Source organism: Pleurodeles waltl, chromosome 5 (assembly GCF_031143425.1).
Source record: "Pleurodeles waltl isolate 20211129_DDA chromosome 5, aPleWal1.hap1.20221129, whole genome shotgun sequence".
Lineage (NCBI taxonomy): Eukaryota > Metazoa > Chordata > Amphibia > Caudata > Salamandridae > Pleurodeles > Pleurodeles waltl.
In genome coordinates this window covers 442,427,580-442,454,793 of record NC_090444.1, presented here as the reverse complement: position 1 = coordinate 442,454,793, position 27,214 = coordinate 442,427,580, and the positions used below count along the sequence as shown (strand labels likewise).

At 44.1% G+C, this 27,214-nt stretch overlaps 1 protein-coding gene across 3 annotated transcripts in view; it reads left to right on the top strand.

Annotated features, from left to right (window-relative positions):
• Window positions 1–27,214, top strand: part of LOC138295746 (uncharacterized) — a 401,349-nt gene that overhangs the window by 139,457 nt on the left and 234,678 nt on the right. Inside the window, exon 1 of one of the 3 annotated variants that reach the window (XM_069234244.1) lies at window positions 20,751–21,071. The exons of the other annotated variants lie outside the window; for them this stretch is intronic. The gene's annotated coding sequence lies outside the window, so the exon portion shown is untranslated. Of the gene's footprint in view, window positions 1–20,750; window positions 21,072–27,214 lie in introns of those variants that run through there. 3 annotated transcript variants of the gene reach the window in all.

Below are 27,214 nucleotides of genomic sequence, written 5' to 3'. Positions count from 1 at the left end.
TTATGTAACAGACAAGGGGATGCGAGGTTGCTATGATTGGCATGTTTTTTATTTTGTTTGCGTTTGTTTAGTGTGGATGGGTTAGGGGTGGTGGAGGAGCATGTGGATCATGATGTAAGGCTCTGAATTGTGCAATGGAGGAGAGGCGAGTGAATGAAACTTGCTGGGTTGGGGTGCTTGTGGTAGGTGTTTGTGAAGAGTGGGGGGGGATAGGGGTGGAGATAGGATGGAATTTGTATTCTTTGTGTAGTCCTGGGGGTGGGAGTGGGTATGACGATGAGTGTAATGTAAGTTTGTGTTTCTTTGATGTGCTGATGTTTGTGGTCAGTATTGTTTTTGTGGAATAATGAGAGGGGATATTGATGTAGTTGTTTTTGGTGAGGGATTTGTATGTGAGTTAGTGCTGCAAAGTGGAATTTGAGTGTTAGATGGGGTGTTGATGTGTTTTGGAGATGAATGTATGAGGTGTGTAAGAGGTGATGGGTGTGTGTCAGGGGAGTTAGTATTAGTAGCGATGACCGGAAGAGGTAATATCTGTGGTGGAGTGAAATGTGGGGATTGTATGGTTGTGTGCAATTGGTGAAGAGAGGGGAAGAATGTTTGTAGATGATGTGTTTGAAGGCAGGGTTTGGGCATTGTTATGATGACAGGTGGTCTGTGTGGAGCGAGCAGCGGATAGTGTTGTTGGTTAGTATGAGCAGAGAGTGTGTATCTGGGAGACTGAAACTGAGAGAAATGTATGTTGTAGTTTTGTATAGTGTGGGTGATGGCAGGTTGTGTTAGTGGGAGTGGACAGAGTAGTGTTTGCTGTGAGAATGAAGGTGTTTGACTGTAGTAGTTGTGGGGGGTATGTGTATATGTGTTGTATGTAGGGTATTGTGTTGGGTGATGGGGCAATGCAATCAGTCTGTGGTCAGTTTGTGATGCATGATTTGGATGCCTTTGTAGAATATGTGTTTGCATGTTGAGGGATGTGTAGGGGCTGAAACCATTCATGGTCATATGTGAATTGGGCAGCATTTCTGGCCCTAGTCCCTACCTGACCCAAACAGGCCCAAACAGACAACTGCCCTTGTCCTCCCCGCCCTTTGCCTCGACGCCCGGGCTGAGACGCCCTGAATCCTAGCCTTTTATAGCCCTACTGGCCAATAAGAAGCTGGTCCTAACCCTAGCCAATCATATTTCAAGCACTGATTCAACCAGCTAATGGGAGACTCAGCCCTAATCACCAATCATAGCCCTATTCCTGACCACCAATCACAGTCCCAGCCCTAAAACCAGCAACCAATTAGAATCCCAGCCCTATCCACCAATCACAGCCCTAGAACCAATAGCCAATCAGAATCTCAGCCCTATCCACCAATCACACCCCTAGAACCAATAGCCAATCAAAATCTCCGCCCTATCCACCAATCACAGCCCTAGAACCAACAGTCAATCAGAATCTCAGCCCTATCCACAAATCACAGCCCTAGAACCAACAGCCAATCAGATTCTCAGCCCTAGAACCAACAGCCAATCAGAATCCCAGTCCTATCCACCAATCACAGCCCTAGAACCAATAGCCAATCAGAATCTCAGCCCTATCCACCAATCACAGCCCTAGAACCAATAGCCAATCAGAATCTCAGCCCTATCCACCAATCACAGCCCTAGAACCAACAGCCAAACAGAATCTCAGCCCTATCCACAAATCACAGCCCTAGAACCAACAGCCAATCAGATTCTCAGCCCTAGAACCAACAGCCAATCAGAATCCCAGCCCTATCCACCAATCACAGCCCTAGAACCAATAGCCAATCAGAATCTCAGCCCTATCCACCAATCACAGCCCTAGAACCAACAGCCAATCAGAATCCCAGCCCTATCCACCAATCACAGCCCTAGAACCAATAGCCAATCAGAATCTCAGCCCTATCCACCAATCACACCCCTAGAACCAATAGCCAATCAAAATCTCCGCCCTATCCACCAATCACAGCCCTAGAACCAACAGTCAATCAGAATCTCAGCCCTATCCACAAATCACAGCCCTAGAACCAACAGCCAATCAGATTCTCAGCCCTAGAACCAACAGCAAATCAGAATCCCAGTCCTATCCACCAATCACAGCCCTAGAACCAATAGCCAATCAGAATCTCAGCCCTATCCACCAATCACAGCCCTAGAACCAATAGCCAATCAGAATCTCAGCCCTATCCACCAATCACAGCCCTAGAACCAACAGCCAAACAGAATCTCAGCCCTATCCACAAATCACAGCCCTAGAACCAACAGCCAATCAGATTCTCAGCCCTAGAACCAACAGCCAATCAGAATCCCAGCCCTATCCACCAATCACAGCCCTAGAACCAATAGCCAATCAGAATCTCAGCCCTATCCACCAATCACAGCCCTAGAATCTCAGCCCTATCCACAAATCACAGCCCTAGAACCAACAGGCAATCAGATTCTCAGCCCTAGAACCAACAGCCAATCAGAATCCCAGCCCTATCCACCAATCACAGCCCTAGAACCAATAGCCAATCAGAATCTCAGCCCTATCCACAAACCACAGCCCTAGAACCAACAGCCAATCAGATTCTCAGCCCTAGAACCAACAGCCAATCAGAATCCCAGCCCTATCCACCAATCCCAGCCCTAGAACCAATAGCCAATCAGAATCTCAGCCCTATCCACCAATCACAGCCCTAGAACCAATAGCCAATCAGAATCTCAGCCCTATCCACCAATCACAGCCCTAGAACCGACAACCAATCAGAATCTCAGCCCTATCCACAAATCACAGCCCTAGAACCAACAGCCAATCAGATTCTCAGCCCTAGAACCAACAGCCAATCAGAATCCCAGCCCTATCCACCAATCACAGCCCTAGAACCAATAGCCAATCAGAATCTCAGCCCTATCCACCAATCACAGCCCTAGAATCTCAGCCCTATCCACAAATCACAGCCCTAGAACCAACAGGCAATCAGATTCTCAGCCCTAGAACCAACAGCCAATCAGAATCCCAGCCCTATCCACCAATCACAGCCCTAGAACCAATAGCCAATCAGAATCTCAGCCCTATCCACAAATCACAGCCCTAGAACCAACAGCCAATCAGATTCTCAGCCCTAGAACCAACAGCCAATCAGAATCCCAGCCCTATCCACCAATCCCAGCCCTAGAACCAATAGCCAATCAGAATCTCAGCCCTATCCACCAATCACAGCCCTAGAACCAATAGCCAATCAGAATCTCAGCCCTATCCACCAATCACAGCCCTAGAACCGACAACCAATCAGAATCTCAGCCCTATCCACAAATCACAGCCCTAGAACCAACAGCCAATCAGATTCTCAGCCCTAGAACCAACAGCCAATCAGAATCCCAGCCCTATCCACCAATCACAGCCCTAGAACCAATAGCCAATCAGAATCTCAGCCCTATCCACCAATCACAGCCCTAGAATCTCAGCCCTATCCACAAATCACAGCCCTAGAACCAACAGGCAATCAGATTCTCAGCCCTAGAACCAACAGCCAATCAGAATCCCAGCCCTATCCACCAATCACAGCCCTAGAACCAATAGCCAATCAGAATCTCAGCCCTATCCACAAATCACAGCCCTAGAACCAACAGCCAATCAGATTCTCAGCCCTAGAACCAACAGCCAATCAGAATCCCAGCCCTATCCACCAATCCCAGCCCTAGAACCAATAGCCAATCAGAATCTCAGCCCTATCCACCAATCACAGCCCTAGAACCAATAGCCAATCAGAATCTCAGCCCTATCCACCAATCACAGCCCTAGAACCGACAACCAATCAGAATCTCAGCCCTATCCACAAATCACAGCCCTAGAACCAACAGCCAATCAGATTCTCAGCCCTAGAACCAACAGCCAATCAGAATCCCAGCCCTATCCACCAATCACAGCCCTAGAACCAATAGCCAATCAGAATCTCAGCCCTATCCACCAATCACAGCCCTAGAATCTCAGCCCTATCCACAAATCACAGCCCTAGAACCAACAGGCAATCAGATTCTCAGCCCTAGAACCAACAGCCAATCAGAATCCCAGCCCTATCCACCAATCACAGCCCTAGAACCAATAGCCAATCAGAATCTCAGCCCTATCCACAAATCACAGCCCTAGAACCAACAGCCAATCAGATTCTCAGCCCTAGAACCAACAGCCAATCAGAATCCCAGCCCTATCCACCAATCCCAGCCCTAGAACCAATAGCCAATCAGAATCTCAGCCCTATCCACCAATCACAGCCCTAGAACCAATAGCCAATCAGAATCTCAGCCCTATCCACCAATCACAGCCCTAGAACCGACAACCAATCAGAATCTCAGCCCTATCCACAAATCACAGCCCTAGAACCAACAGCCAATCAGATTCTCAGCCCTAGAACCAACAGCCAATCAGAATCCCAGCCCTATCCACCAATCACAGCCCTAGAACCAATAGCCAATCAGAATCTCAGCCCTATCCACCAATCACAGCCCTAGAACCAACAGCCAATCAGAATCTCAGCCCTATCCACCAATCACAGCCCTAGAACCAACAGCCAATCAGAATCTCAGCCCCATCCACAAATCACAGCCCTAGAACCAACAGCCAATCAGAATCCCAGCCCTATCCACCAATCACATCCCTAGAACCAATAGCCAATCAGAATCTCAGCCCTATCCACCAATCACAGCCCTAGAACCAACAGCCAATCAGAATCTCAGCCGTATCCACAAATCACAGCCCTAGAACCAACAGCCAATCAGATTCTCAGCCCTAGAACCAACTGCCAATCAGAATCACAGCCCTATCCACCAATCACAGCCCTAGAAACAATAGCCAATCCGAATCTCAGCCCTATCCACCAATCACAGCCCTAGAATCTCAGCCCTATCCACCAATCACAGCCCTAGAACCAACAGCCAATCAGAATCTCAGCCCTATCCACAAATCACAGCCCTAGAACCAACAGCCAATCAGAATCCCAGCCCTATCCACCAATCACAGCCCTAGAACCAATAGCCAATCAGAATCTCAGCCCTATCCACCAATCACAGCCCTAGAACCAACAGCCAATCAGAATCTCAGCCCTATCCACAAATCACAGCCCTAGAACCAACAGCCAATCAGATTCTCAGCCCTAGAACCAACAGCCAATCAGAATCTCAGCCCTATCCACAAATCACAGCCCTAGAACCAACAGCCAATCAGATTCTCAGCCCTAGAACCAACAGCCAATCAGAATCTCAGCCCTATCCACCAATCACAGCCCTAGAACCAACAGCCAATCAGAATCTCAGCCCTATCCACCAATCACAGCCCTAGAACCAATAGCCAATCAGAATCTCAGCCCTATCCACCAATCACAGCCTTAGAACCAACAGCCAATCAGAATCTCAGCCCTATCCACCAATCACAGCCCTAGAACCAACAGCCAATCAGAATCTCAGACATAGAGCCAAGAGCCAATCAGAATCCCAGCCCTTTCCACCAATCATAACTGCAGCCTTGGAGCCAGCAACAAATGAAACACCGTCTCCCAACAACCTATCACAACAGCATATGCAACAACCAAAAGGAACTTATATAAGGAGCAAGTTAACTGAACTCCACTCCCTGTGGTCAGGGGGAAAGGCTACTGCTGCTCTATTCAGAATCTCCTTGGATACAGACAGGCTGAATCCACACTTCCAAGCTAGCATAGTCTACTTTCCAGGTAAGTGGGAGATTGTTTAAGATACAAACAGTGCTGGGCGCACACTCTAAAATCTGGCTTTTTTATAGGCAAAAATACAGGGTGGCAGACAGTTTTGAAGCACAATTTAAATCACACAAACAGATTAAAACAGTCTCCTAAAAGACACACTCTGCAAGATGTATGTAGCCTTTTTACTTAGGAGAGAAAAAAGGAGGGGGGGTCCCACAAACTAGCAAGGCAATTCACACAAGTCACGGCAAAAACGATTTTCAAATAAATACCACTTTAAAAGAGGCCAGGCTGCCTGAAACACTGAGAGTCCACAGTAAAACACAGACAGGTAGCTGAAACAAACAATTTGGAACAAATACGGTAATACTATTTACCCAGAAAAATCTCTAGGCTCATTACCTAGGTCTTTTTGCAATCCTTGAACACTGGGCTGTATTAGGACACAGAGGAGATGCACAGAGGCTCCCAAAATGGAGGTGGCTGTCTTGGGCTTCCCTCCACAAACTTAAGGGGCCAGAGCAGGTGGGGGGGCGGGTCTCAGGTGCAGCAGGGACTCAGGGAGCCAATCAGCTAAGTCCAGTCCCTGTGGTCAGGGGGAAAGGCAACTGCTGCTCTATTCAGAATCTCCTTGGATACAGACAGGCTGAATCCACACTTCCAAGCTAGCAGAGTCTACTTTCCAGGTAAGGGGGAGATTGCTTAAGATATAAACACTGCAACAGTGCTGGGCGCACACTCTAAAATCAGGCTTTTTTAAAGGCAAAAATACAGGGGGGGCAGACAGTTTTTAAGCGCAATTTAAATCACACAAACAGATTAAAACAGTCTCCTAAAAGACACACTCTGACACATCTGATATGATTTCGGACGCTGTCAAAGTTCTGATTATTTCTACCTCGGGGTACCGAGAGTAGTCATCAATCATGACCATCAGATGATCTCCATTAGGCAGGCTCCCAAAGTCAAGGCTCGTTGACACCCACGGTTTATGGGGTCGTTCCTCAGTCTCAATAGGGACTGGGGTGTTGGGAGTTCCAGTCGTTTGGTACCAATGGCATGACCGAATTAACTCCTCTACCCTTTCGTCCATCTGTGGGAACCACACCTTTGTCCTCAATCTGTTCTTCGTCTTCACCATCCCTTGGTGGCCAGCGTGTGCTAGCTGAACGACTTTACTCGTGAGGCTGGATGGGATCACGAGCCTGTGATCTCGGAGGAGACATCCGTCTTCACTGACAGTTAGTTCTTGCCTCACACGATGTAGTCCTTCCATAACCATCCTCGACTCCAGGGTTAGGGACTGCCACTGTTCCGGTCCAGTGCGCCAGTTATAGTTCTGTATCATCTGTATAGATCTTTGGAGGTTGTCATCTGATTCCGTGGCTTGCCTTATTGTGTCCATCGTGATGGGTAGTGATCGTGATCTCTCTGCTACGTATTTGACGTATTCCTCTGTCTCACGAGCTTCGCGTTCTTCTCTCTGAGTGGCAGGTCGGGAGTGCCTTGAGAGGTAGTCTGCTGGGTTGTTTGATCCTGGGCGATTTCCACTTTACAATTGTATTCCTGCAATTGAAGGATCCACTTTTCAATGCGTGGAGGTGGCTTGGATGCTGTGCCTTGGAAGAGCGGTATTAAAGGTTTGTGATCTGTGGTGACAATAAACGGGTGTCCGTAGACATAAAGGTGGAAGTGTTTACATCCCCAATGGATTGCAATTGCTTCTCGCTCAATCTGCGAATATCTTCTCGCTGTCTCAGTTAGTGAGCGGCTCGCATATGCAACCGGGGCCCAATCTTCCTCATTGACTTTTTGGAGGAGCACAGCTCCTAGCCCTGTTGGGCTGGCATCTACTGCAATGGATGTTTCTCGCCGGGGATCAAAATATTGTAGGATGGTGTCGTCTGACAACGCTTCCTTTGTTGCTTGGAAGGCATGTTCATGTTCAGGACCCCAGGACCATGTTGATGCCACTTTTGTGAGGTCTCTCAACGGTTGAGTCAGTGACGTGAGGTTCTTTATAAAACGGCCACAGTAGTTCACCATGCCTAGAAAACTTCGGACTCCAGTTACGGTCGTCGGGGTTTGGCATTTTTGATGTCTATCACCTTTTCCGGGTCAGGGGCAACGCCGCGTGACGATAAGGTGTATCCGAAGAATTGTATCGTTTCTTTGAGAAACTCACATTTCTCTCTATGGAGAGTAAGTCCCAACTCATGGATCCGCTGGAGAACTCTTTTGAGAATATCGTGGTGTTCCTGGATGGTTTTTGCGAATACGAGGATGTCATCACTGACATTTATAACACCTTTTAAGTCTATTAGCAACTCTCTTATCGTGTTTTGGAAGACTTCAGCTGCACTTGAAATTCCAAAGTTCAGCCTCTTGTAGCGGCGGAGTCCAATATGGGTAGAGAATGTTGTGATATACCTGGACTCTTCTGCTAGGATTAGTTGGTGGTACCCTGATCTGAGGTCCAGTTTCGAGAACCATCTGGCTTCACTTAGTTCTCCTATTAGGTCTTCGATGGTTGATGTAATGTGCCGTTCTCTTTTTATGGCTACATTTGGCACTCATATCAACACAGATCCTGACTTCTCCAGGTTGTTTGGGTTTTTTGGCTACTACAATCGGAGATACCCATGGTGTCGGGCCCTCGACCTTCTCTATGACTCCTGCTGATTCTAACTTGCATAGTTCCTTCTCCACTAGGGGGCATCAGTGAAACGCTATCCTTCTGTGTCTTAAAGCTATGGGTTGAACTGACTTGTCTGTGTAGCGTGATTTCTTTGTTTCTTAGACGCCCTATGCCTTCAAAAACATGAGCGTAGGACTCTAATATGTCACTCAGGTGACGATACCTAGGGCTTCTGCGGTGTGGCACCCTAGTAACGTTCGCTGTCCTTTCTCTGCTACATAGATGTAGGCTTCGATTTCTTGAGATCCGTGCGATACCATAGCACGAAACTTTCCTTTCATCGTCAGCGGTCGCACTTGACCATATGCAAATACTCTGACCTGTGTCGGTGTGAGTGGTGGAACTGGGTTTAACTTTTGGTACGTCGCTTGTGCCATGATGTTAATGGACGCTCCAGTGTCTATTATGACTTGCACTGGGCATCCAGCTACCTGTATTTGACACTTGGGCAGTTTTCTCTGTCGACTTGTGGCCGTACTGATGGTGAAAATTGAGTGGACTATTTGTACTCCTTCCTCATCGTCATCCATGTCACTGCCTCTAGGTTGTGTCTCTATAGCCGTGTTTACTGTGGTTTGAGTATTTGTGCCCCTCGTCGTTCTACATACTTTGACAAAGTGATTAAATTTTCCACACCCTACACATTTCTTTCCTTTGGCAGGGCAGTTGATAAGGGGGTTGTTTGTCCCTCCACACCTTCCACATGTTTTAGTCAATAGTGGTGTCTTTTGTGTCTTTGGCTTGGAGGACGCTCCTATCACTGCTGCTACCTGCTCCATCTTGATTGGGTTCTGAAGAGCTGCTTCCATATGGGACGCTCTTGCCTTTGATAGCTCTTTGGTTCTCCCCATTGTGAGAATGTCTTGTAAGGGTCGCCCTGACTCTTCAAGGATCCGTTCTCTTAATCTGGAGGACGCACAACCCTGTATGATTTGACCTCTGATTTCATCACTTTCATTGTGGAATGCGCATGTGGTCGCAAGCTCTTTCAGTCTCAAATAGAACATATCAATAGATTCATCAGCAGTCTGTCGAGCTTGTCGAAAAATGAACCTTTCATAGTCTATATTGACCATGGGTGCAAAGTGCATTTGGAGCGCTGCAATGAGTGTGAGATGCGTCTTTGGTTCTGCTTCGTTTATTGTTTTCGCTATGCGGTATATGTCTTTCCCTCCTAGGTGTACCATCATTGCACGTTTTTGCTCATTGTCCGTTTTTGTGGCTTCGAAGTAAAACAGGAGACGCTCTACCCATTCATTCCATCGCGCTGCTTGTGTGGATGGGGCACCTTCCACTATGAATGGCTCAATGGGGGGTACCGTGTTCATTTTGTATTATTATTTTTTTTTAAATATTTTATGTTGACTGTCTCTTTCCTTAGGTTGTGGTGTATACAATTGAAACTCTGCTTGCTGTTTCCTAGATTGTTCTGTCTGATCCTGTGCCTTTAAATATTGCTGTTGAGCAAGGCACACACAGCTTTATCCTTCTGTTGTATATTTTGTATTTTTATTTTTTTGGGGGAGGGGGCCTAAATTTGAGGGCCGGCGATCTTACCGGCAAGTGTGCCTCGCGTGTGGAGGTCTGTTCTTTGCTGGCGTCATGACCGGTTCCTTTTCCCTCTGCACGGCCGCCTCGCCGCGTGGGTGTGGTCGAGGCACGAGCACCGTGCCTGGCCTCCTCTTGCAGGTGGGCAGCGCCCACTCTCGTCGCCAGTGTTGTGGTGCTAATGACCGGCGCCGCGCGCTGCACAAAACAGGCAGTGCACCGGTATTATTATTCACTGCTGCCACCTACGGAGGGAGTCGTCTCCGTCCTCGCGTCTTTCCCCAGCTCCTGACGTCACCGGCAGCCCTTTATTTCAATTGGCTCAAGTGAGCCAAGGCTCAACCCAGGGGTGTGGAATTTATTAAAATATCTACTTGTCCAGGGGACAGGTTGCTTCTCAAATCTACTTGTCCTGTAAAAAGATCTACTTGTCCCTTTGGTGCCATGTAGTGTGGCGACAAATTATGGCAGCAATTAATAGCCTCTCTGATTATGCCAGGGCTACTACCATAGTAGGGCTTAAATACTTGGAGTTTCAATCCCTACTGTAGAAATTTCCTTATTTTGCCACCTTTCTGCAGATCTGCATACTGGGGCTGGAGGAAGCAGTAAGCAATAGTTCCAGGGCTGGAATGCCTTTGAGTCTGCAAACCTACTAACCTGCATGTTTTAAAGATTTTTAGCAGCTTCTCTCTAATATTTTCCCATAATAAGAAAGGTTGGACATTTACTCCTGACAATGGCAGAATTAGAACTTCTTCCAGGGTTGGGAAGAAAGTGGCTGGAGGGAAAATGAACTTGCAAATGCTCAATAGATTTTCACATGAGCAAATCTACACATCGTATTTACCCACGCTAAAATACAGTTCACAAATATTTTATAGGGGTACGACATATACCATGGGTGCACTTTTGTGACTTTCTTTAAGAATTTGGGGCCACAAGTAGGTAGGTTCAGATTTGTGACCTGCAAATTGCGAGTCGCAAATCCGAATGTAGGATGGTGTCCTTGACACCATCTGTGATTCGCAAGGGCTTCGCAAATGCCCACATCATGAATAATCATGAGGTGGGTCGCAATTTGCGACCCCCTCACGAATGGTGGCCTGCTGGAGACAGCAGACCACCATGTCTGTGACTGCTTTTCAATAAAGCAGTTTTTTTTGTAATGCAGCCCGTTTTCCTTAAAGGAAAAAGAGATGCATACCAAAAACGAAAAATGAAACGTTTTCGTTTCATTTTTTCAGAGCAGGCAGTGGTCCACAGGACCACTGCTTGCTCTGAAAAAATGTTTACAGTGACATTCACAATGGGAAAGGGGTCCCATGGGGATCCCTTCCCTTTTGCGAAAGTGTTAGCACCCATTTGAAATGGGTGCAAACTGCGATTGGTTTGCGCCCGCGTTCGCGGTCACAAAACAATCCTACATTGCACTGCAAGTTGCAATTAGGAAGGGAACACCCCTTACTAATTGCGAGTCACAAACCCGTTTTGTGATTCGGTAACCAGGTTACTGAATCGCAAAACTGGGTTTGTGCATCGCAATGTGCTTTTTGCATGTCGCAAACAGCGAAAGTCGCTGTTTGCGACATGCAAAAAGCTACCTAAATGTGGGTCTTGGTCCCTAATTAGGTCTGGTGTTAACAAAGACATTTTGTTTTTATTAAACTTCTATTTCTCTCTCTTTCGGCTGGCTTTACTGTGAGTGATCGCATTCTGCTCTTCCACAAGGAGCATATTGCCACACAAAGTAGTTTTGTTCAGTGTCAGGAACTACAGTGGCAATCAGTGACATAACGAAACTGGAGGGTGCCCCTTTGCAAAGAACATGGAGGAGCCCCCTCTCCAGACTCACTCAGGGCAGGTGCTGTGCTGACGGGGCCCCCTGGAGGGTGGCTGCGGGGCCTTTGTTATGCCGCTGGTGGCAACGTGTGCTTTAAGAGTTCAAAAACTTTTTGGGGGGGTTTTGCCAATGTTTGTTACAATGTTGAGGGCCTGGTAGCTCCCACAACAATAAAGTGTTACAAAAGCCATGTCAAAACAAGACACGCATTGATGAAACTAAAAGACTTATAAAAATATGTCAGATCAGTTGGTTTTGTCAGTGTTTGTTTATTTTCATGCTTCCCATAATCGTGTTGAAAATGGTTACACTGATTTTCCATTAGAAATATTTTTGGGAAATACTAGCATGCATCAACACATTTTACTAAATGACACTTCATTTGCATATAATCAGAGAGCATTCTGGGAGCATTATACTTAGCCTCTTAGCCTAAACTTTTCAAACATGTGTGTACACGTTTTTCTTTTTTGTACTGGAACCAACGTCAGTAGTGAAGTGTGACCTTAAAACATTTATTTACAGCACGCCCTCTAATAATGAAGGCTTTCAAATAATGAACCATAAATACAAGTTCGAACAGCATTATCCTTTGGAAACACATTACCTCAACTGCAGAGAGTTCAACTCTCTGTAAACAGGCAGCCAAAGGGTTTGTGCTGCAGGGGGTTGGGCCTACTTGTCCCAAGGACAAAGTAAACATAAAAACTTGTTGCCCTTGACCCCAAACAAGATGTCCCGGGCGTCGGGCGATAGGAATTCCACATCCCTGCAACCAATGCTGCAAATCACAGTAGGGGTTGCCGTGGCAACACCCCTACAACATTCACACTTTTGGTAGTGCCCGCGCCCCCGTTCGTCTACGGGCGCGAAACTACAATCCCCAGAACATCCAGCTCACAATGCACGGTACACCGTGACCTGTACACTACAACCAGATAGGGTAGCGCCGAGGAATATTCCTGGAGAACAGTCTGGGTGGATTCTCGGCTTGTTTACGTTAATAAAGTGCTGACTGTTTGACCCAAGCGACCGTGCCACTCTGCCCATGCACTGACTTGAAATGCGGGTATGCAGTCAGTCAGCTCTTTTCTCCAGTAAACATATTTTGTGTTTGTTTTCGTATTTAGTTTATGTAACTTTATTTAAGCAAACACTGCACATTCCAAGAGTTAAAATAATAATACAATTCCTCTTGAGAACAATAAAAAACTGTTAACATAATAGGCTTGCAAATCTAGAGAGACTTTAGTTGTACACACACACTTGTATCTCGACTCACTTTTATAGTTACTACTACAGCTCAGGGTAATGCATCACTTTTTTGCTTTTCAAGGGTAGATTTATACATAGGCAGGGCACAAGTCCTAAAAAGAAGTGGCAGTACTAGCCACGTTAGGCAGTATGCAAGTGACATCATAGCGCATGACATCACAGCACATTACATCACTGCACATGACATCATACAGAACACCACAGGAAGTGGCTTCACAACCCATGACCTCACAAGAACTGACATCACAAGAAATTACATTAGATCTTAAGACCTCACACATATGTTTAGCAGGTCTGCCATGAGTACATTTGAGTGCATGTATTTAACAAATGAGATTTTACGTCAGGGTTGTGCCAAAAAAGTGATGCAAAATCTGGGGCTCAGTTTATACATTTTTTTTTCATTTCTGCCACAAAGAAATTGGCCACTAGGAGAAAAGTGTTAGTAAATCTGTACTGTTTAATTCGTTGCAAAGTCCGCATTTTAAAATGTGTTATGGATTAACACACCTGCTGTTGAAATCTTTGTGCGCCCAGTAAATCTCAGGAAATAATAATAATGTAAGATAACCCTGGAGGTTAATATATTTGCTGGAGAGGTCTGTGTTTTGTCTAGTCCCAGTTTTGAATCAAAGTAGCATAGAGGGTTAATATGTCATGTAACACACAGATGACAGATGTTTTCAATGTAAACAGGTAAGTGCTTCTAACACATTGATCCTTTTGTTACTTGCAGCTCATAAATTGTAACCCTTCTAATATAGCACACTGAGCTATTAAGGACATGTGCCTCCTACACCTTGTGACACTCACTGTTATGTAACACCCCTTCTTCACTCTCCTCCTGTTCCACCTGTGCTGAAGGGGTTATGTCTTCCACCTCCTGCCCCCCCTTCCCACCCACAGAACGCCCTCTCCACCCGGACCCTACTGCTCCGGCAGCCTCCCGGCCGCCTCCTTTCAATCACAGCACAGCTCTGCGTGTACGCAGCAAGGCAAGACTCCCCAAGGGCGGGGACAGATTATGCCTGCCCCGCCCTCCTTTCTCTCCCTCCCCGACTGCCCCCCCTTGTGTATAGAGATTCGGTATTTGAAAGGGGAGTGATTAGGGCATCCCTTCTAAATACTGACCTGCAGTGCTATGTATGAATGTCTTGTGATGCAATTACGGTAGCAAAACATTCATTTTTTACCAACACCTCTAGAGTGGTGCTAATCGTACTCTTTAAAACTGAAACTAAAATGTTTCATTTTCTTTTTTAAAACACATCCTGTTACAGTTCAAATAAGAAAAGATTGCTTTGTTAAAAAGCAATCACAGATACAGCAGGCCACCATCCCTGTGATAGCTGCAATTCCTAATGGGTCACCAATTGCAACTTACCTCATTAATATTCATGTGGTAGGTCTATTACAACACCATTAGGACTCGCTTTTACCAACTTGTACTTTTTTGTATATCGGGAATTGTGATTTGCGATGAATTGCAATTAGGAACCCTCGACCCTTAAATTATGTACATTTGGCCTTCAATGAAGTCTCTCTGAGGGGAACAGGAAGGGGAAGAAGGGTCTGTGTTAGAGCTGTTTGTAGTTTTCCCTGCTCGTATTTGTTTGAGGTCTGGGAATCGTCAGCTGCATCCATGAAGTTACTACTTAAAATGGCAGCTGCTTTTCTGGCGTTCCACTGCTAAAAAGACAGCACTGAACTTCCAGCGAGGCTTCCATCGAAGTAATGGTGGTGAGATCTGTAAACTCTTCCATAGTGGACAACAACTCCAGGGTCTCTTCACTAGACTCCGAAGTGTCCCTTGAGGGTGACACGAGTGTCCAAAATAGCATTTTGTTGACCTCCAGTTCAATAAAGAGAATTCACACATTACACACTTAGAAATTCTCAAAAATAAACCATTGCTTTAACAATATTTTTTTCTTCTGTGTTCCAGCTATTCGTTGCCTTTATGCTCCTTAAGTCTTTCAACCCTTTCTTCCTTTTTGTTTTCATCTGTTTCTTCCTTCTATAACTCCACTTCCACCTTCCGATCCTTTCTGCCCTTCTTTCCCATCCCTTCCTTACTTTCTCCCTCAGTTTCATTGTTGACATGTTTTTTCACAATGATATGGCCTTCTGGCACAATCCCAATAATTATGTGTTTACATCGTATGCATAACCGCACTTATTGAACGGCAGTCATGTGTGGCAGGTCCCACTGTTAGTGATGTGAATAGCACACTGTTGCATGACTTAAGTTGCAAATATTCTAAATGAATTCTTGTGCACAGGCTCTTAGAACCAGAACCCACCCTTGGCCTGGCTCTTGTTAGGCTCTCTCCCTTCAATGCTGCGGTAGTGGGAAGACTGTGAGACCAGAGGGACTAACAAACTGAAATAAATACTACAACTCACCCATTGACAACACCAGGAACACTGTCAAAGTGGCAGAAAGCAGGAGGGATGCTGCCTACTGCACTGCAGCCCGCTCGAACACCCAGGTCACAGAGAGGGTCATCACACGGTGACACCTAGTCTGGGTGTTGTGAGTATAATCAGAGAGGGGCCCTCCCCTGACCCAATAAACTGCTGTGTCAAGGGGAAAATAGTTGTCAGATCCACCAGAGCAGCTGGTCCAGCCGTGTACTGTTTATCTTTGAAGTTACCTGCCCTCCCTTGACTTTAGGCAGCAAGTTCAGAGACAGCTGGGAGTGGGTTATTTTATCCAGTCCTTGCAGATTGGCACACATGAGGACGTCAGATTTGTAATGCATTTTGGTGACGGAGGCACCAGCATTACAGTGCGTTAGTTAAACCCCTGAATTGTATTTTGCAGCATTGTATGGTGCATATAAGACCTAATTTGTGTCATAGACTCCATAAGACCTGTTTGATTCTCCATGCAAGCAGTTTATGAATGAAATTTTTTCACATGAAAAGATACTCCCTCGTCTCTCGGGCAGTGTGGGTTTAGCCACCAGTCCGCTCCCAGCATGGCTGATGACAGATCTTGCACCTATGACCACCTTTTCAAGCCCAACTGGCCATGGGATCCATACAAATTTTGTTACTTCGATTGGTTATACTGAAATTAATGCACACCGTATTAAATTTTATCCGCACAACTGGAAATAAAGTGTCTTCATGATAGAAGTGAACCGATAAAATCAGCCACGGTCTCCTTCAATTACTCAGCCCTGACATTTGACATGCTCAGAGAGTCTTGACTTTTTAATCAACACAATTGTTTCATAGACCCGGGGACTGGAAACGGAAACTTACCACTATCGGACAGCAATTTTTAAATCACTTCCGAATTTGCACATGGGCTTTTTTAATATTTTAAAGATGTTCTGAGTCTACTCAGGGCACTCTTTGCTGCTTTTCAGATTTTAATTTTTACATTATCGCATTCCGTTGGACATGTTCAGAACCAGCATTGTTGCAAGCAATGTCATTTTTGCTGCTACAGAGGTTGGCGGTCCAGTCCTCACCCAGGCACCTCATTTTATCAGCCTGGGGACACGCAGTGGACGTGCCAGTTGCAAGCCCATCAGTTCCAGGACCGCTCCTTGCGCACAAATTTTTATCAGGGAGCAGCTGTTGCAGCTTAATATGGGGAAGCCCCCGTTATGCAATACTTATAACTTCAGCCTTGCTCAGGACATTGTACAGTGTAGTCACTGTAATTTGGATTTCCAAGAGGAACAAACTTTTCCTACAAGCAAGACTGATTGTTCTTTGACCACCCACGCATCAAATGTTGATGGTACTAGATTGAAATGCACACTAATACTCATTCGCTTATTAAGCATAGATTTGAACTTTTTCATCATTGAGAAATTCATACCCCTGATGTAGCATTTCTAATTGAAACCTGGACTGATGAAACTTCTGACTTTGACTTAGCGATGCAGTGCCAGCTGGATTTGCTATTACTAGTATTGATCGAATAGGTAAGTGAGGGGGGGTGGCCTTGCGGTGGTCTATCAAGACCACCTTGAAGTGATATGTGAACCTTTTACTGTGGCAGATGGCGAAGCATTGTCATTCAGCTGTAAGTTATTTAACAATAGTCACTTCAGTGGATTACTGATGTACAGGCTGCCTGGGCCCAAAGCAAATTTCTTAGAAGGCCCGAGAAGATATTTTAGAATCATGCATGCAATACGCGAATTTCATTACCTTAGGTGATTTTAACTTTCATTTCATTTAGAAATAGATAATAATAAAGATACAGAGCACCTCATTGACATCTTAAATGGTTTTAGCTTGAGTCAGTTAGTGAATACTCCTACACATGTTGCAAGACACACAATTGATGTCATTTTTTCTGATGATTCAGTCCTAAAAGTTGACTATATTTTACCCATTACTTGGTCAAAGCACAAAGCCATCAATTTTAGTCTACAATGTATCCCACCAACACTTGTTATTAACAAGAAGGCACCAAGTAAGAAGGTCAAAGCCTGGAGTAAAATTAATAAAACAGATTCAATAGATACCTTACAGAGGTCTCAGCCCTCGATCATGAAGGATTCCAAATTAACCATAAGTAAATACTCAGATTGGTTAAGGGCCGCAACTACTAAGGTGGGTCTTTTTAAAACTATTAAAAATGACAGAAGCAGGCCGTCGGCTCCTTGGTTTTCTCCTGAGCTTAAGGAATTAAAACAAAAATGCAGAAGGCACAAAAGAATATGGAGAAGAAATTATCTCAAGGAAGAAAAGGCAAAATACAACCAGTTATTAACGAAAACAAAAAATATTGTTATTAAGAAGACCAAATAGTTTTTCGAAAAAATCATGCAGCAAAAACATCCACAAGAGAACTTATCAAGACGGTCCAGTCCTGCGTATCATCGAGCCACACAGAGCCCCCTTGTAAACTTTTCTGTTATAAGCTAGTGGATATTTTTTTTAAACAAAGTGGAGGAATTACATTTAAAACTAAACTCTAATGACATGGCTGCTGGTTAGGTATTAGGTGCCATCAATGTAGCTCTCAGATACTGTAAATTTCCAACTCTTACAAAGGAAAAAACTGTCAAACTTACAGGCCAAACAAAGACAAGGGCTCCATCTGACCCCTGTCCTTCAAAAATAGTTCACGATATAGCAGGTACAGTGGCCCCTCCTCTTCCTATACTTCTGAGCACTATTATTGCTTTAGGAGAGTTCCCTATTGAGTTTTTAAAAAGCCTTGATCTACCCATTACTGAAAACATTTTTGCTAGACCTTAAAGAAATAAAGAACTACCTCCCCATATCTTGTTTTCCCTTTCCAGCAAAAATCATGGGGAAGTACATGAACATTGCACTCTAATATCTAGAGGAAAATGAAAATCTAGACTCCGTTCAATTTAGGTTTAGACCAAACCACAGTACTGAGTCAGCACTGGTAGCAGCCACAAAGGGGCTGAGAAGTATTCTAGACAAAGGGCCTGATTTAGATATCCAGTCTGCCTAAATTTAAATTCCATTATATTCTATGGGATTTAGATTTTGGTGGATGGAATATCCGTCACAGTTGTGATGGAGTAACCTGTCTGCCAAGTACTAAATGAGGCCCAAAGGTGGGAAGGCGACGAAGATCCTTCGACACTGTGAACCATGCGGTCATGTTGGAATGCTTAGTGGAAATTGAAATCAGAAGCCCAGCTCTTTATCTGTGTCATCCATTTCTTTCAAACAGAGAGCAATCAGTCGCCCTGGGGGACTTGTATTCACGGGCCTGATTAATACTTATTTAGTGCCGCATTTGCGTCATTTTTTTGACACAAAAGCGACGTGAACGTATAAAATTCAATTATATTTTGAAAATTTGCGCCACTTTTGCGTCAAAAAATGACACAAATGTGGCACAAAAAAAAGTATAAATCAGGCCCTAAGTGATTCTCATTGCCATGTGGTGTTCCCCAGGGCTCATCATTGAGCCCTACACTCTTTAATATTTATGTGGCTGCTTTGACAAGGTTGAATCATACTTTTGGTCTGGCCCCATGGCCAACGCTGATGATACACAAATTGTGGTGTCCAGTTTGAACGATGTTGATGAGGCTGCACACCTCTTTAACAACTCTTTGGGTGCACTCACAGAATGGATCAGCAATAATAGTCTTATATAGTCTTATATATAACTCAGACAACACTGAGAACTTCCTGCTCGGTAAGGACCCAACTTTCTGGGACACATGCTGGTGGCCTTAGATGCCTGGCCCTCTTCCCATTCCAGTATGTTCGGTCAGGAATCTGGGAATTATTTTTTAAGCGAGTCTCTCTTTTAATGCACAAATTAATACATTTACTTTGTCTTGCTACTTTCTGCTGCACACCTTAAAGAAAGTTCTCCTTTTTCTTCATTATGAACTGCAGAAATCAGTGATCACTGCTTTAGTCCAGTCCAAGATGGACTATTGTAATGCCTTATATTTAGGTATTCTCCGACGTTTTTTTTAAGAAACTTCAGGGCCTACAAAATATGGTGGCTGAATGCTGAAGAAAATTCCCAAGTTTAAGTCCGTCTCTGAAGCTCTATCTGAACTCTATTGGCTCCCTGTGAGAAAAAGAGTGATTGTCAAGGCCTTATGTTTGGCACATAAAACTCTGTATTGCGAAGGTCCTGCATACTTGAAAAGAAACATCTTTTTGGTACACCCCCAGAAGAATCCTTCCCTCAGCAAATTCTAGGACAGTCAAAGTCTTTAAAATCAGAAGAGAGCGCTGGGGAATAAGGAGCTTTATTCATATTACATGTCAACTGTGGAATAATTTACCCAGCCAGCTCAGTCCATCCTTCCCAGTTTCAAAAAATCTGAAAACCTGTCTTTATCCCCATTCGGTTATAAGGTTTAGGGGGTTATTACAACTTTGGGGGTGGTGTTAATCCGGATATACCACCAGCCGTATTACGAGTTCCATAGGATATAATGGAGTTGTAATACGGCTGGTGGTATATCCGTCACTTTTGGGACGGATTAACACCACCTCCAAAGTTGTAATAACCCCCTTAGTCTCCTTCTGGTGGTGATTTGTTGGTTGCTGTCTGTTCATTTCTTAATGTAGCAGATACCAGCGCCAAGACGACTTTGGCATTCTCCCGCTATATAAAATATTTCAGTTCCAACAGAACATTTTGATGCATGCCTGTAACTGTAAACTCTGAAATACCTTCTCAGAACACACTAATAATGAGGGCAAAGCCAGGACCGACAAGGAATGGATCACGTGCCTCGAGCAGTTCAATTATTGTTTTCTTAACGCACTGCTTTATTTGTGTAAAATAAGCATTTTCTCCTGTTATTATTATTTTTTTTTAAATAAATGTCTACTGCGTGTTATTTCCCCACAGACTTGAAGGGCTGAGAACTTTGCTGGCTGATCCCTATACCTGAGGCTGAAATGCTAACCTTAGAGGGGAGAGCATGTATGTAGCGTGACGAGAAGTGCTGGTTGCAGAACCGGACGTTCACGTTCTAATAAACTCCCCGAGCTTCCAAAATAACGTAGACATGAACGTGACCCTGTGTAATGTAACTGGTGCTTAGGAAAAGTGACTTTGGGTCGAGTCCGCGCTATGTAAAACTGCAAAAAGAACATAAGGGGGAACTGAAAACATAAGTAGCCGGCAATGCTTCAACCCTTATTTAAACGCAGTGTTCGCCTTTTCAGTGGCACATTTCTGCACGATGGAAACAATGCTTGAAACACGAGAAGCGCTGCGCGGCGAAACGCACGCCCTTGTGCTTTTTGTTAAGTAACACGATGTTGTGCGTTGTGTAAGCATTGCTCGCAGCCCCGGCCAATCAGAAACAGCAAAACCGTTAAAAAAAAATCTGTAAAGAAAAGAGTTGTCCGTGACTACCGGCTCCGGCACATTTTCACCGGATCCTGAAGTAACGAATGTGCCTGGGGCCGCGTCCGAGGGAAAGGTCAAGATTGTGTCCCTCCGAGAGCCGGAGTACAGAAGCGAGACCCCTGACGACTGCAGGGAAATAAATAACGTGTAAGTATATTTTCATCTTCAGAATGCTCGTACTCAAAAGTATTCATCCCCAGAACATCCAGCTCACAATGCACGGTACACAGTGACCTGTACACTACAGCCAGATAGGGTAGCGGCGAGGTATATTCCTGGAGAACAGTCTGGGTGGATTCTCGGCATGTTTACGTTAATAAAGTGCTGACTGTTTGCGACCCAAGCGACCGTGCCACTCTGCCCATGCACTGACTTGAAATGCGGGTATGCAGCCAGTCAGCTCTTTTCTTCAGCAAACACATTTCGTGTTTGTTTTGTATTTAGTTTATGTAACTTTATTTAAGCAAACACTGCACATTCCAAGAGTTAAAATAATAATACAATTCCCCTTGAGAACAATAAAAACTGTTAACATAATAGGCTGGCAAATCTAGAGAGACTTTTGTTGTACACACACTTGTATATTGACTCACTTTTATAGTTACTATTACAGCTCAGTGTAATGCTACACTTTTTTGTTTTTCAAGGGTAGATTTATACTTAGGCACAAGTCCTAAAAAAAAAAAGAAGTGGCGGTACTAGCCAAGTTAGGCAGTATGCAAGTGACATCATGGCGCATGACATCACAGCACATGACATCACTGCATATGACATCACACAGAACATCACAGGAAGTGGCTTCACAACCCATGACCTCACAAGAAGTGACATCACAAGAAGTTACATTAGATCTTAAGACCTCACACATATGTTTAGCAGGTCTACCATGAGTGCCTGTATTTAACAAATGAGATTTTACGTCAGGGTTGTGCCAAAAAAGTGATGCAAAATCAGGGGCTCAGTTTATACATTTTTAAACAAAATTCTGCCACAAACAAATTGGCCACTAGGAGAAAAGTGTTAGTAAATCTGTACTGTTTAATTGGTTGCAAAGCCTGCATTTTAAAATGTCTTATGGAATTAACGCACCTGCTGCTGAAATCTTTGTGCGCCCAGTAAATCTCAGGAAATAATAATAATGTAAGATAACTATTGAAGTTCATATATTTGCTCGAGGGGTCAAACAAAAGGAGGCCTGATGGCCCCTATATTTGTCCTTTTTTTGGACACAGCTGAAATTTAAAATAACAAAGCCCCTCACCTGTATGTTGCTGCTCGGAATGAAAGCAGAGAACATGCAGACGCTGCTGAATGTGTCCTGGTATCTTAAAATTACACCGGGACTAGTTAAGCATATTTCTATGTGGGCCAACTTGTTGGCAGGGTGGACAGTGCCCACCCCATGAAAAGAGTGGGTAGATGCCGTCTACCCACGTGTACCCTCAACTTGTGCCCTGTAACTAGGTTTTGGCGTGCATGTCACCAGACCCTCAACTCAGTGTGTGAAGCTTCCTACTGTCGAATTTGGAGCTGGGGACCCAGGTTTGAGTCTTTCATCGGCTCAACATCCTGTGATTTCAGGCAAATCACTTAATCTGCCTAACAAACATGAATGCTTCCTTGTGTAACATAACTGGTGCTCACGTAGAGTGCTCCAATACCTTCTGGTCGAGTTTGCGCTATATAAAACTGCAAAAAATAACAAGATTTACAATTGTAAAGTTACTACTTTCACATGCCGGCAGAGATCTCCTCACAGAAAAGATTGGAGAGGCAGACATCTCTGCCTGTAGGTTTGTGAATAGTAGTTTGTAGTAAGTGTACTGTAATTCTACTTTATGTAACACAAAATACAGTTTGCGAAAAGATCCTTTTGTGTGCCTTTCGTTTTGAATGAAAAGAGTAACATTTGCTCATAATTTCAGGTTCCTCTGCTTTTTTTATAAACCTTTTATTGGGCATCAACCACTGTAAAGACATTAAACGCACTGGGTATCAATTATTTAATGCAACGTAAGTAGGTAACACAGCTCAAGAATATACCACAGTTTGTTTCAGTAAAGAAATTCACTTACCATGGAAAATGTGTAGCTCTTTTCGTAATCCGTCTTTTTGTTGAATTTCTAAAATGAAGAAAGTCAGCCTTGCGAAAACAAACTTTTAGAGAAATGTTAAATGTTGATGTACCTTTTCCACAACAATATACGTTTTATGTGGAAAAGGTGAATGTTTATTTTAAATCAAAGCCTGATAAAGAAGTAACAAAGGAAAAGTGGATGGCTATACAGGAAAGCGGCAGCATGGGTGGGGAAGAAAAGTAGAAAAGGGTTTATTAAAAATGAACTCAAGTGGGGTAGGGGGCTTGTAAAAAGCGAGTAAAGCAGGAGGGGGAATCAGGGGTTTGAAAAAGTGGTATTGCCTCATTGCCCTGGTCCCTCGCTTCCAATAATTACAAAATTAGGCCATTCAGCCTCACCAGACATCAATTACCATGTCATATCCAACAATAAAAGGGCCCACCCCTTGTCCTGTTTATTCTTGTCTCACACATCTTACCATGTCTGCTGTGTGCAGTTCTTCAACTGTGAAACATTTTCAAGTATCTTTGAAGCGTGTCCCTGTTGTCGGAGGTTGGGCACTGCCGGGTTGGCTGGACAGGGCACATTTACAGAGTCCGCAAGGCGAATGGTTGTGGCGTTCTTTTGCAGTGGTGGCTGGTGACATTTGAAAGTGGTGGGGCGTAAAAGGTGGCTATGATTTTTATATAGCAAGTGAAGCGAGCAAGCTTAATGAACAAACTTGGGATCCAAAGTGCGTTCTTCTCCCAAGAAAAAAATTGAAAAAAGATTGATGAATGATGCATTTGAAAGCAAATTAATTTAGTGAGAACGCAAGATCTATAAAGCAGTGGGAACGTAAAGTCTTGACATACTATACACATTAAAAATTGCCCATATCTTACTGCATTAATAGGTTCAACAGTTGCTTTAATGTGCAAATTGTACAGTGCAACAATGTCCGTCCCTTTAAAGTGTGTGCTTGCCCAGTGTCATGCACTGCAGGCAGCATCAACTGTGGAAGAAAATGCTCTAACCAGGCATCAGGAAGCACCTACATCTGCTGGCTGCAGTCAATCATACAGAAATATGTGCAGACAGATCTTTAAGTGAGATGAAAAAAGTGGGGGCTCTCCAAAAGGGAACATGTAAAATAAATTTCTGTGATTCCCATAGAGTGCCATCCAGCCTGTATTTTGGTTTCTCTCTAAGATGTTACTGCATCCAGAAATATAACACAACAACTGACATACACCGAAAACCTGTGAGTACTATTGGCTTTGTCAGTGGTTGTTAGCTGTTTAAGATAAATGAGTAACAACAATGGTTACTTATAAATAATTAACATTGAAAATGTTTCAATTCTGACATTATGAGAATGTGAATTAAATATTATTGAGGCCTATGGAAGGAGTATGGCCTTCAGTCAGATGTGCTTTCCTTTAGATATGTATGCTCCTTTTTTCTTCACATCTCATCCATCTGCACATTTCAACCCCTTGGCATTCCTGTTTAGCACACTCTTTTCCCTCTCCCCTGAATGCACTCCCTCACATCTCTCTCATTTTACCACACCAAACATACAATGCACTCTTTCACATGTAAGCACTTTATTTCATTTTGCTTTTGCCTTCTAAATATTTTGACCTCAACGCTCTCCTTCACACTCATTTACACTGAATTTAATTTGCAACTGGAATACATGACCATTGTTCTGTGTGCTCTGCAGACCAACCCACTGTCAGGCACTTTGCTTTGCCCCTCTAATCACATGGCACGAGTCAAATTATGCACTATGCAAGAGTAACACAATGCACAGAAACACAGCATGATGAAACAGCTAACTCTCTTGGGGAACGCAACATTAAGTCAAATATGTGAAATAAGAGGAACTAAATGGCTGACACACATTACACACATTTTAACATTCATTGTTCGCATAGCAATCCATGTTTGTGGCATTAACATTATTAAGGGCATGAAGATAGGGCCAGTTTTAACATAATACAGCAGATAACTGCCTTTGCTGTAAGCACATATTTGTCCCCTTGCGCTTGACTTGGAAATGTGGATCCATTTCGCAAGGGAGCAAGAACCCTGCTCGTCTTTCGGAACAGTTTCACAAGAAACAAATACAGCAGCTTCACTTCTGAAGGAGCCAGCGATCTGCAGCCAGAGCCTGTGGTGGCACAGTGGGGGAGGCTGAAAAGGGGTCAATAAAAATAACCCAAGATCAGATTTACAACACTTACCATTAAAGAAGACAAGGCACTAAATCACACATGCTTGCAGCCACGCCTACTGCGTGACGAATGGGGAAAGGGTGGGATCCATGCCTATCAATGACGGATGGCTGCCTTCACTCAGGGATGAAGACTCCGATGCCCAAAATCATGATGCTAAAAGCGTTAGTGGCCTATAGTAGATACTGCCTTAGACCACAATGGAAATGAAGGGCTTTAGAGCAGTCAGCCCTGCGTTGTGCGTCACAGTGCAGAAAGTTGATTTACTGCCTGGCTTCCGTCTCGTGCATCAAAGCGAGGCCGGGCAGGTAGCCTGGAACAGACAGCCCAGACTTAAATGAATCAATTTGTTCAGAGATACAGTTGTATCTCTAAACAAATCGATCTATTTAATATTTTTTTATCTGAATGTGTAGGAATTTCAGAGGGGTGCAGCCCTGAGCCCTAGAAGAGAAACTGCCCCATTCTTTTGGAAATGTTGCATATGGATTACAGCAAACTCTTTGTCGATAGGGCTGTTCTTCCAGGTCGGGAAGGCAGCATTGGAGGTAGAGACATCAGGCAGTTTGGAGCGGGGGGCGCTCTTCTGGGGATTGGCTACAGGGTAAGAAGTAAGTACTTATTGTAAAATGGCTAGCACTTATTTAATATTTAAATTAATTTACATACTTGGTTTCTGTTCCCTTTGACTGTTGTTGGTGGAATAAGGTGATTGATGGCAAGTATTTGCTTTAGTTGGATAATTTCTCTGGTTTAGTAGACTTTCTTTATTTAAAATGGTTTCTTTGCCACGTTTTCATTACTTGGCAAAGATGGAGGGCTAAAAAAACATACAAGAGAAGACATGTGTTGTCTTCTTCCGAGGGGGGATCCCTTGGAAGAAGGATTCCGGACATGAGGGGCAGGTCTGTAGAGTCTCCTGCATTTCTTGAGAGCACTTCAGCTTTACTTTCAGCAGCAGAAATCCAGGCAATGATTGATGCGCCAGTATCACAGGCTTCAGAAGAGAAATCCAGAGTAAAGCCTAAGCAGACTATTAAAAAAGGCTGGCATTTATTCACCTTTGGATTCTTCTGCCTCTGGTTCTGAGACTCTATACATCTTTGCACAAATATGTGTGGAGAGACGAGGTGCCTGACGTTCTGCAACATATAAGGCAAAATTTGGGATTTTCTCTCTTCTCAGAAGGCTTCAGGGAGCCTTTTTCTACAATTTATTAAGCTTCCACTTCTGCTATTCCATTCCATAGGAAAATAAGAAACATGATTATTAGTGAATAGCAAGAGCTAGACCATGTATCAGTGCTGCGGTTTTTGCAGAAGCTGTATACTTTGGAGTATGAAGAGAACTCTCCTCCCTAGAATACCAAAGTAGATGCCATCCTAGACACATTAATTGGCATAACTTCTATTAATCCAGAAGACTGTGCCTCTCCAGTTGCTACAGACCAGAAGGTGGCAGGAGCATTAAAGAAATCTTTTGAAGCAGGAAACTTAGCCCTCAACAATGGAGTTTCCTCCACCTGTGTTGCTCATCTGTGGCCTCAGGTTTTGAGAAGTTGGCTGTGGTGATCCCAGAAGAGACTGACTGTTCTGGACCTTGGTGAACATGGAGCAGGAAGCAAAATTCCTGGCAAATATATCCTCTAATGTCCTGAAAGTCTCTGATATGGCTACTGGGTGGTCCTGGAAAGAAGGAGTCTGTGGATGAGAGACTGCAGGGCGGGCCCTGCTGAGAAAGCAAAACTTCTAATGATGCCATTGTTTATTTTTTTATTTTATTTATTTATTTTTGCATTTAAAACAAGCAAACATCATCAAACAACACAAACCAGCGCTCACAAATAATATACACAACACTGATTCTGCTGAGAGGGCTCTCAGAAACGCGAACGAGTCCAAATTGCAAAGAATACCTCAGGAGAGACTTGTCCCTTACAGGAGTCACCTCCATTCTGTAGCACAGGTGAACTTGAGAAACAGAAAACAAC